Source organism: Megascapheus bottae, chromosome 1 (assembly GCF_031878675.1).
Source record: "Megascapheus bottae isolate mThoBot1 chromosome 1, mThoBot2.hap1, whole genome shotgun sequence".
NCBI lineage: Eukaryota > Metazoa > Chordata > Mammalia > Rodentia > Geomyidae > Megascapheus > Megascapheus bottae.
Genome location: NC_143509.1, coordinates 37,183,146 through 37,195,373, shown reverse-complemented (window position 1 = coordinate 37,195,373; position 12,228 = coordinate 37,183,146). Strand labels below are relative to the sequence as shown.

General features: G+C 39.9%; 1 pseudogene; it reads left to right on the top strand.

Moving 5' to 3' along the window:
- Nucleotides 1-5,939: 5,939 nt before the first annotated feature.
- LOC150068951 (jupiter microtubule associated homolog 2 pseudogene) lies at nt 5,940-6,367 on the top strand (annotated as a pseudogene).
- Nucleotides 6,368-12,228: the final 5,861 nt, after the last annotated feature.

The following is a 12,228-nucleotide window of genomic DNA, read 5'->3' as shown; positions in this document are numbered from 1 at the left end:
CTTCTGGCTTTTTGGTGGTTACTTCATGATAAAAAAAATCTCACAGACCTTCCTGTCTAGGCCAGCTATGGACAACAATCCTTTGATCTCTATTTCCTGGTAGTTTGGACCAGAGATTTGAGCCAGTGGTGGCACCTCTTTCTTGCGAACGTAAGGTTTGCCAGATGCTTTCCATTGAAACCAGTAACTATACAAGATTCCACTTAATTGCATCTCCTCCAAGAAATCCTACTTTGTAAGAATTGCTTAATCTGTTTTGTATCTTTCCACATACAAATATTCAAAGACTGCTCTATTTTCCCTGTTAAGCATTGTTTGCTTTGCATATGGTAGATATTTTCTTTGTTGGTAAAATTGTATTGATTAGAGATCTATAGTGAGTACCATAATACCTGAATAAGAATGGAGATAACTAATAAGAAAAATATTGAGCTGGCTGTAGATTAAATGTATGAGATTCATTGCAATGAAAATGTAATTGTAGGAATAAAAGATAAACTTTTTTTTAGTGCTGATGCCTTCATTTTAGGTATTTATTATAAAGATTTCCATGTCATTGTTTAAGTGATTCCATTTTGCAGGGACTCCAGGGACATTTCTAGCAACACAGACAATCATGCTTCAATAAGAGAAAGCTGAGTTTAATCTTCACTTGAGATTGTGTCCTACATTTTCTAATAGCAGTAATGGCTGCCTTCGTGGCAGCCACTTTGTGTAGTTTTACAGTCACTCTTGAGTAATACAGTTCTTCAGAAACATAACAACCAAAATGCATTTCTGAAAATCTATAAAAAGGGATGAAATGCTAGCACAAACTAAAACAATCATCTGTATGAGTCAAATTATCTGCCTGGCAATAGAACTATTCCTAGTCTCTGAAATGAAGGATGTATTATGTTAGTATTTTATCATTAGCCCTGAGACTACCAGTGTTCCCACAACTGATTGAAGTGGAGTGGAGACAAATCTGAGAAAGGGCTGGGAAGGATACAGTTTTTAGAAATTTTACATGATATTTGATTGTAGATAGTTAAATTCTATCTTGAGTGAAGTTATGGCACTTCAAATAGACAGCCCATTTGTGGACACAAATCTACAAATTAAGATAAGATAGGTGCTATGGGGGAGTCACAGCAGATGTTACAAGAAGTGGAAAATGTGGCATTTAACAATGCCACTTGACAATTTAGTGACTTCTACCAATTTTCCTAATCTCTTGTTTCCATCAACTCATTTAAAAAAGAAAAACCACAAATATTAGTCTGTACCTCTTGATGTCTATACAGTCATTAATAAGATAATAAATCACAGTTGCTTTTGAACACTTACTGGCATATTGTAACTATCAATTGGTGTTTCTCTATGGTATTTTCCCCAGAGATGCCTTCACTCTAATTTGGTTAATTTTGTCTTTCACAACAATCCAATCCCTCCCACCTTCCCTTCTTTCCTCTCTTCTCTTTTTTCTCTTTCTCTGTCTATCCCTGGGCTTGGAGTGAGGTCTCATGCTTTCTCTTGTTTGTGTTTATTTTTCTCTCAGTGCTAACACTGAGAGCCACAGGTCCTGGTTAATTGAAGATAAGAATCTCGGGGACTTTTCTCCCTAGGCTGACTTATAACTGCAAATCTCAGATCTCAGCATCCTGAGTAGTTAGGGTTTACAGGTGTGATCCACAAATGCCAGGCTTCATGTCTATCTTTTATTGATTGTCTAAGGAAATTTGTCCATCCATTACAAACCATTCCTCTGTGGATGTGTTCTTTGTAATTCCTCCCAATCTCCCAGTCTCCCACAGTATTCTCTTTACTTTATAATGTGAAATGATACTCTTTTAGCCCTACTGAGTTGCAGTTGTTAGAAACACAATTGAGATGTTGAGTTATACAGGAATACAGATGTGAACTTGGCAAGGCAAGATGTGCATTCCAAGAATATTGTGTTACCCACCAAACTGGCAAGCAAGCACATGGAGTAGGTAGTCTTTCCCCCTTTTAGCCCTAACATGGCAGGCTGTGCCCTTCTTCTCAGACTGTCCAAACTCAGGTTCACAATCTTCTCATGAGTGGTTAAGATTTGATACCAGCATAGGAGAGGAGGTTAATATTTACAGCTTGTTGAATAAGTTTAGAAAAGTCTCTTGGCTTTAGGTCTTGGCAGGCAAGTCTCAAGGACAAGAATCCAGAATACTCCAGAACTGAAAATAGTAAAGATGGTCACATACTTTGATATGAGATTAGAAGTGATTTCCCATCATTAAACTGTTTCCTTAGCAGCAACTCAGGCCTATATTCCTAGTTACCTAAAAGGCTGACATCTGAGGTTCATGGTTAGAGATAAACATGGACCAACAAATCCAAAAGAGTCTTCTCTCCTGTTAGCTGACAAATAGCCAGAGATGGAGACATAGTTCAAGTTGTTGTAGAGGACTAGACTTGTGTGTGTGTGTGTGTGTGTGTGTGTTGGCACTAGGACTTGAATTCAGCATACTTTTTACTTACTTAGCATCTCCTCGCCCCTATACACAAACACACACACACACACACACACACACACACACACACGCACATGCATACATAAATATCTCCTCCTCTCCTCTGACCTTCCCTTGGTACCTGGCGTTATCTCTTAACTGTTTCTATGCTTTTACTTGAAACAGTCCCTCAATTCTTTCTGAAGGATTTCATTTTCTCCACCAGATATCTCCTGGTAACTTACATTGTAAGTCTTTCCCACTCTGATCCATTTATCTAAATTTTTATGTGTTTTTATAACACATTTCATTTTCCTGTAGAATTAGTCACAGTTTGTGATGATATACCTCTAATTTCATGGACTTCTAGATCTCTATCTCTTCCATAAGGCCTTGTATAAAAGCCTTGCCAGGTTTACCTTGCACGTGGCTCCATCCCCCTGGATTCAGGTGCATATTTCCTAAATACATCTTATTTGTATATTCATGATAGTGTGGAAAACACCAGAGGGCTTGATGTTAAAGGTTTAACAGCCCTTGTAAGCTATGGTACAAGGGCTTCTCTGCATCTTCATTTTCTTATCTATACTTCTCAAGTATGGAAAGACCACAGCACTGGGCTAGGAGCTAAGTCAGCACTCAAGACCTCTCATCTGATCATACTCTCACCCTGGCCTCCCGATTCTCATAGATGATGCAGTCAATAGGAAGAAAGATTACACTTTTCCTCTCCTTGAAACTCTAGCATCCTTATTTCCCTCTGGATTACTTGTAAATATACAGGACAGTGAACTGTCACAGCTCCACCTCTATCTTCTCCCTTCCTCCTGTTCTTTTCTGGGAGAAAGAAGCCTGCCCCACCATCTTTTCCTACTATGATGACTGCCTCCTTCCTTCCTTCCTTCCTTCCTTCCTTCCTTCCTTCCTTCTTTCTTTCTTTCTTTCTTTCTTTCTTTCTTTCTTTCTTTCTTTCTTTCTTTCTTTCTTTCTTTCTTTCTTTCGTTTTTTTCCTTTGTTTTTGTCAGTCCTTGGCTTGAACTCAGGATCTGGGTGCTATCCTTGGAGACCACTAGGCCATGCTCTTGGCTTTGTGATAACCTTTTCTAACCTTCAAATACATCAGGCATACCTTCCTAAGATCTTTTTCATTAACTAATATTTTTACTGAGAAGGTCCTCCTGATTATGAGAATGATTGGCTTTCCTGGCCTCACCAGTAATTATTCTTATTATTACAGTCATTCCCAGACCCCATCAATCCTCATCTTCCTCATCCTGTTTTACCTTTCTTTGTCTTATTATCCTCTCTTGAAAACACTAAGCAAATTATTTGTTAGACTTTTTTCCCACTCAGTCCTGTTAAAATGTAAACTCTATGGAAGCAGATTTTCTGTCTACTATATTATTTACTTTATCATCAATACCTAGAAACAGAGCCACCTAATAGTAGATGTTTTAGAAACACTTTTAAATAATAATTGTACTGTTGGGGCTGGAAGGCTAATCTAGTGGTAGAATGCTTGTCTAACATGCAGGAAGTCCTGGGTTCAATTCTTGGGTACCACATACACAGAAAGAGCCAGAAGTGGTGCTGTGGCTCAAGTGGCAGAGCACTAGCCTTGAGCAAAAAGTGTCCAAGGACAGTGCCCAGGCCCTGAGTTCAAGTTGAGGACTGGCAAAAAAAAAGAAAAGAAAAAAAGAGAAATAATGGTACTGTCATATTAGAATTTTTATTATCATTGTGTGGAGCTGAAATCTATTTGCTTAAGGAATTGCCTCTTGTATTCTAACCCACTTCCATAAATGAAAGAATGTTTAAATACTTGGTAGCATGACAGTTTCAACATAATTTGTCACTTCAGAAAGCTATAAAACAGCTTAACCAAAAATCATATCACATCTTTAGACAATTCAGGTCTGTCTATTTGGTAATTCTCATTGGAAATGTTCAGTTTTACAAAATGGTTTCTCAGAAGATCCTCTGTAATTTGAAATTCTAATCTTTTCTTGCCTATTATTTTTCACTACTTATTTATGAATTTAATCTATTGCAGGTGATACATGAAAACATAAAAATGAGCCAGTACTGCTGGCTTGCATATTCAATCATAGCTACAAAGGAGACTTAAGGCCCAGAGGATCACAGTTCAAAACCAATCCAATCATAAATGTCGAAGAGATTCCATCTCAAAAAATAAATATCCAGCTGGGTTGGAGTTGTTGCTCAAATAATACAGCATTGGCCAAGTAACCATAGTTCTGCTATATCAAGTGTGCTTCCTTCACTTGTGTGTTTGGGCCTCTGTGTCAGCCTGCATCTTAATTTCCTGACTTTGCTTTCTCTGGTTTCATTGCTTCACAGTTGCTCACACTGAACCAGCCACATGTTCTGATTAAGGCATTGATTCACATCAATATTTGCCTTATAGAACTCTACCTGATCTAGCTTTCCATCTGTGATCTTATTACACTTTGCTCTAATTTCTAATTCCCCTTTATGGTTCTCTTGAGACTTGAGACTTGGGACAGCAGCTAGACAAGGGCTATAACTGCAATGATGTGGGTAATAGGAAAGTAGTGTATTTACCCTAAGGGATTAATTTAAGACTTCTTAGGTACCTTAAAATCTTTCCTGGTGGGATTAGCACATGGGAGACAGAGGAAAATAAAGACCCGTATGGAATTCAAAATTATGGAAATGTATAAAAATCAGTGGGAAATAAAATAAAGTTAGATTTTTTTTTCCTGTTTGCTCTTCCTGGGCAGGGAGACTATGTAAGCACTTTGCTTACTCTCTAGAATCTAGCAGACCTTGAAGAAATGTTTCCTGTTGAATATTCTGTAAAGAAAACAAGTAGGTTTGGAGGCATGGCTCAAGTGGGATAGTACTTGCCTACACAAGCAAGACCTTGAGTTCAAACTCCCTATCACTGAAAAGAAGCAGAAAACCCTGCCCTTTTGAAAGAGCAATATCAGTACTGAGTTTTCCTCTAGGGGGGCAGTAAAAGGTGTAATGAAGTGCCTGCAGTTTCTCTAGGAACATGAAGGACCAGGTCTGGAGGCTCAAGCCTATAATCCCAGTGTCAGTAGAGGGATTAAAGCCAGTTCTGGGCAAAAATGCCAGACCCTGTATAAAAAAATAAACCCAGTGCTGGTGGCTCACACCTGTAATCCCAGCTACTCAGGAGACCAAAATATGAGAACAGAAGTTCAAAGCCAGCCTGGAAAGAAAATTTGTGAGACTCTTATCTCCAATTAACCAGAAAAAAAAAAAAAAGCAGGATGTGGGATGTGGCTAAAGTTGTAAAGCACCAACTTTGAGTGAAGAGTGAAAAATTTAGTTTGAAACTCTAGTCTTCTCTTGCCTATTATTTTCATTACTTATTTATGAATTTATTTTATTGCAGGTGATACATCAAAACATAAAAATGAGGTCTCTGAGGCTGAGGAGGCACGGGGCGCTGCCGACATGTTCCAGGGTGCGGACGGCGAGGGTGGTCGCCTGAATTCCAGGACCATGAAGCCCCCAGGTGGCGAAGCAAGCAATATTTTGGGGAGTTCAGAAGAAGCAGTTCCTTCAAGCAGGCCGAATAGGATGGAATCTAATATTTTTGGACCAACTGAAGGACCTCAGAACATACCAAAGAGGACAAATCCCCCAGGACCATGTTTTGCTGTGTGAAGGAGATGCCACGAAATCTGACCTTAAAGCTGCAACCAGCGCCTTGCTCCAAGAAGAGCCTGGTGAGAAAGGCCACTCCAGAGCGGACCACACGAAGGCACCTGAGCCCACACATGCAGTGGATAACCACGAGCCCAGGCTGGGGCCCCGGGCCTTGCTCCCACAACAAGGTCCTGAACCCTTCAGGAGGCAAATCCAGCATCTCCTTCTACTGAGAGACTCCTGCCTTGCTGTAGCCAGACCAGACGCTTGGGAGATAGGGTATCGAATGTTAGTGTTTCCTTTAATGCACACTAATGGGTGGGAGAGGGTTATTGCACAGAGGCTGGCTGCTCAGTGGCTTTGTTTCCATGTTTAAGAGCCACACAGAAGACTGTGCCTTGTAGACTGCTGAGAAACACATTTAGGGATAAAATGGGACTCGGTATCCATGCATTTGAGCAAAACGAAGATGGAAGAAGAAGGTTGGCCAGGCCCTCCCCGTCTTGGTTCCAGCAGTCTGCTGGCTGGTCAGGTATCCAGGAGTGGATGAAAGAAAATCCAAACAGCCCATCTGTCTCTGGAGATGGAAGCACTGGGAAAGTGGTGGTCTCTGCCTTAAATGCCCCCTGGTGGGGGCGTGCTGCCATCCATCCGAATAGAATTCCCTTTCAAGATCCCCTGCCAACCCCACCGCCTTTGCATTTCACACCCAGTGTGTTGCCCTGCAGTCTTCTCAAAACAGCTTGTTTTTCCCTGATACCAGTCAACAAAAACCAGTTCTCAGTCTTCTGCTTTGTGGGAGATTTTTATACCCTAATTCTCTGAATTAATTGTCCATTCCAGAATATAAAGCAATGACCCAGTCTCATACAAATCTACAGGAGCTGGCTTTGCTCCTTGTCGTGCTGGCTTTACTTCTAGATTGTTCTTTTTGTTTGTTTCATCACCTGTAAGTCTAGGCCCCCTCCACAGTTCTTCCTACCAGAGACCCTCTACCTAGCCTCTGCAATAGGCAAAAATCATTCAGATTCTTCCAAGCCCTGAGCTTACTCAGTTTCTTCTTTTCTTTCCTTGTTCCTATAGTGGTGGGAAGAAGACATGCTTAGGAACCTTGGGTTTGTAGGTCAGTTTCTTTAATAATACCTGAAAAGCTGTTTTTAAATATCAGCTTCTCATAAATGCCTATGGACTCCATTTTCAACATCTGGGGGCAGGAAGAGTCCCTTTCTCAGGCACACCAAAGAAGAAAAAGAGATTTTTCCCATCCCCTGCGACTTTGGCCAGGATGTCAAGAGTAGTTGGCCAGCAGAGGTTCTGGGCTGCTGTAAGTTGTGTCACATTTTCTGGGAGAAATCTTTGCTCAGCCCAGAGGGGCTGGGAGCTGTGTGGCTCCTGTCTGCAAAGCTCAGGGCAGATGCCAGGTGTTCTTGGCATTATTAAGCTTAAGAAAAGCAGCACCTCCTATAATCACACTCGTGTTTGCTTAGCTGCATAAGTGCCCATGGAGCTCTGTTTACTATTCCTGACCTACTGAGAGGTCTGCACAGGGCTTTGTCAACCAAAGAGCTTCTTTCCCCTTCATTTGTCCTGCAGACTCTTGGAACCAAGACACAAATATCGCATGTGATTTTAATATTGCAAATGGGTTGTAGTTAAAATCATTTATAAGGTCATTTCAAATTTAGGGCATTTTTTTCCTGTTTAAAAGAAATGCCATAAATGATTCTTAACTTTTGAAACCAAAACACAGTAACTTGTTTAACTTACTAGCAAGTTACCTGATGATAGCAATGAGCCATGAGAATTTGACCTGTGAATTCTGAATCGGATTGCCAAGAAGAAATCCAGCGTTACTGTATTGGTCCAAAAAATGGTGATCTCCAGTTCTGCCCACAGATAGGGATTAGTGGATGGAGAAGGATCCTACAATAGTAGCCCAGGTACCTGCAGCTCTCTGGGCAGCAGAGTGCCCTGCCTTACTTTCCCTGTCTTCCTGTGAGGCTGTGGATTGGGCTGAGTCCAGTGGTGGGGTTACATTTACATCGGACCACTGGGATGCCTGTGTGTGGATGAATATTCTTCTCACCATCCTTCTCACACTGAGAAATTACTTGTCTGTATTTTTCTTAAGCCTTAACACTTCTTTTAAGTGCATTTGGTGCCAAATTTTTTCTACAGCTGTATGAAAACCAGAAACCTGTCCTCACATCACAATGCAATTTTGATAGGAACATTTTGTTACTTTTATGAAGTAGAATTGGATATAGCTGAATTAAACTTAGTAACCACGTAAAAAAAAATGAGCCAGTACTGCTGGCTCACATCTTCAATTGTAGGTACTCAGGATTGATACATAAGGGTGAAAAGAAAGGAAAAGGAAAAAGAAAGAAATGAAATGTAAAGAATGAAAGAAAGAAGAAATGAAAAGAAAAGAAGGGAGGAAGAGAAAGAAAAGAAGGAAGAAAAAAGAAAGAAGGAAAAAGAGAGAAAGGAAGGACGGAAGGAAGGAAGGAAGGAAGGAAGGAAGGAAGGAAGGAAGGAAGGAAGTTAGGAAGTTGGGAGTGTGGCACAGTGGTAGAGTGCTTGCCTAGCATGCACTGGGTTTGATTCCTCAGTACCACATACAGAGAAAGCTGGAAGTTGTGCAGTGGCTCAAGTAAACCATTAGACTTGAGAAACCTCAAGGACAACGCCTAGGCCCTGAGTTCAAGCCTCACCACTGGAAAGGAAGGAAGGTAGTTAGGAAAGATGGAGGGAGGGAAGGAAGCAAGGAAGGAAGGAAGGAAGGAAGGAAGTTAAGAAAAGAACAAGAGAAAAGGAGGGAGAGTGGAAAAGGGAGGGAGTGTAGGACAAACGAAAGAACAAAAGCAAAAGAAAGATTGAGGTGTGATTTACTTATTAGAGTACTTATTTAGCAAGCAAGCATAAGTTCCAAGCATAGTATTACCCCAAAAATACAATTAAGATAGCAACACTTATTATTATAAATCTACAAATAATATCATTATAATGTCATTGATGTGATCAGAAATAGATCATGATCAACCAGTTACCTAGTCCTAGTATATGAACACACACACACACACACACACACACACACACACACACACACACTGAGGACAAGTCCATTTTACCCCAGATTCTAGAGAAGAACAAGAAATGAGAGTTGAGGTGCAGCTAGTCAGCTATACTTATTATAAATATTTATTATTCTCTTGTTACCTAAACAGATTTTTATTTTATTTTATTGTCAGGATAATATAAAGAGGAGCTATAGTTACATTCATCAGGTAATGGGTACATTACTTCTCGAAACTTGATATCCCTTTTCATGTTTTTGTCCCCTTTGCCCTTCCTCTCCCCCATCCTTGATTATTTCAAATAAACAAATATACAATATACAATAAACATATATACAATATACCAGGTAACAAAGTCAGATACAGTAACCACATGAAATTAACCATAACGGGGGGGGGTCAAAGAAGGGGGGAAGAGAAAAGAAATAACTTCACATAGCACATTAAGAACAACAATCATGAAGATAAACCTCTTGTTTCCATATCCTGGAGTTCATTCCACTTAGCCTCATCCTATATGGTCATATGTACATAGCTTTGGACTCTCTACTAGGAGAGTCCTAGATGTGTACTAATTATTATAAATGAGGGATGCCATGGAGCCTATGCTTCTTTGGGTCTGGCTTACTTCACTTAATATGATTTTTTTCCAAGTCTTTCCACTTCCTTACAAATGGGGCAATGCCATTCTTTCTGATGGCAGCATAGAATTTCATTGGCCAACACAGATTTTTAAAAGATTTTTTTTGAAGGAGTTCTGATCCTGATACCCATTCAATGAGCTCCGGCTTAGACTGCCATAGGTTTGAAAAACTCTTCTTTTTTTAAGCTAACTTTTTAAAAATTAAAATAAAATAATGAGAAAATAAACCTTACATTTCAATAAAATCCTTACAGAAGGAAGCTTGCCTCATCTGGGGCCCCTATGAGAGCTCACACAAAGGGATCATTCAATAAGGGTCAGGTGTGCCTGGACCAAAGAGACCCTTCCCCTACTGGCTACTTTCTCTTACTTGCAGTAAACTGGAAACTGTGTCACTTGACAGGGAGGTAGAACTTGCCACTGAAAAATAAGTCCCAAGTGTTGTCATTTCTCTTGAGCCAGTCTTCTCAGTTACAAATGAAAATCAGTATGAGAACCAAGGGAAATTAATATAAAGGAAAGTACATTGCAAGCGCTGAACAGATAGTAAATAGCTGGTGTCAGTTATCACTTTGAGTTGCAAAGAGCTCAGATAAGATCAAATATAAAAAAGATTTAAACCTATAGAAAAATATCCAAATGTTAACTGTCTCTTGTGCCTCACAGTGATTTTTACCTTTATATACTCAAAGTGAATCTCACCACCTACCCTCCCAGTCTTACTTCTATTGTAGTATTCTCTTTCTTAGTTAAATCTCCTTGTAACTCAAAGCATCTCCCAACCTAGAAACTCACAACTCACCCCCATGCGCTATATCAGTTAGCTTTTCACCTTAAACAGTAGGCTTTTTTTCCCATGGAAATATGTCTGTGTGGATTACTGCTCTTCCAGCTTCCTCAGTCCCTTTGGGACTCCTTTGGGACATAAAAGAGTCCCCTGGCCTCAGGCATCTTGCCAGCCATGTGGCTCTCTTTTCATCCCTTAGCATGAGACCTTCCATTGCTCAGTGTTCACAGAACATGGTGAAAATGTATAGAAGGCTATCCTGACAAACCAGAAAGCAACTCAGCTGTTAAGGAAGGCAACTCTGGAGGATCATAGAACTGGATGCAATTATGATCGCAAGACTCATTAGTTGTATGAACTTATGAAAGTAACTTTCCTGTAGCTCAGTTGCCTCATTCATGAATTGGAGATGTTAATAACATCCTGTAGAGCCCTTGAAAATATTAAATTATATATAGCTCTTGTGCCTTCTGATACCAGAGAAGGAAATACCAAATAAATGATCATGGTTGTCATGGATACTGCTATGATTAATTGGAGTCTGTCTTGTCACTCCATCTCCTGTCTGACCTCTGTGTCCAGTAATAAGGAAACTGTCACCATTTTCTAACACACTCACACCCCTATGAGCCTGGGTTTCCCCTTCTCATGTTTTCTCATTAAGAAATTCCAATTCTTCTGAAAACATGGCTCAAGTAGCACATTTTCTACAAGGAGTTTTTTCTAGTGCTCAGTCTTTAACGCCAGTTTTGGAAGCTATCTCTTAGTTTTTTCAGCCAACGCTGACACCTCACCACTTGAGTCCCAGCTCTATTTCTGGATTTTTGTTGGTTAATTGATTATAAGGACTTTCCTGCCTAGAGTGGCTCCAAACCATGATCTTCAGATTCAGCCCCTGAGTAGCTAGGATTACAGTTGTAACCTACTGGCACCCAGCTTTCAAAGTCCTTTGACTTGTCTTTGTCTTTGAACTGCACTCTGTCTCCACTCACATTACAAAGACAGAGCACGGAGTTTTCAGGGATGATCAATTTACCAAAATAAGTTAAATTCTTTAAGTGGTATGGAAAGTAAACACTGAAAAGAAAACATTCTGAGGAAATGAAATAAATTCTATTGCAGTTTAAAACCGGAAGACCTCTATGAGGAATGATCATGCATTAAGTAATGTTATTGTTTTTATGGACCCTCCAAAATAAATCCTGCCACCCACAGCTCTAGTTGTTCTAGAGGTAATAAGTGTCATGGAATCCATTTGATCAGCCAGTAGTTACTATGCATACATTATCTGAACACATTGCTCCAAATCCTGCTCCGATCATCACATGAGCTCTCCACCTGGCACAATCCATTCTGCCATATCTCACTGACAGAAAGTTTTCCCATTGAAAGGTAGGATTATCAATAGCATCCTTCATATTTAAAGTAATAACAGTATGCCAGAATATCCATTAACTTTTTTCATTTTACTGGTATGTTGTCATAAGTTAACATTAATGAAAGTTGGGATTCAGAGAGCTATCTTACAGAATCCATGCCTCACAAGCAACTAACACCATTTATAGTGAAGGACAGAGCCAAGTT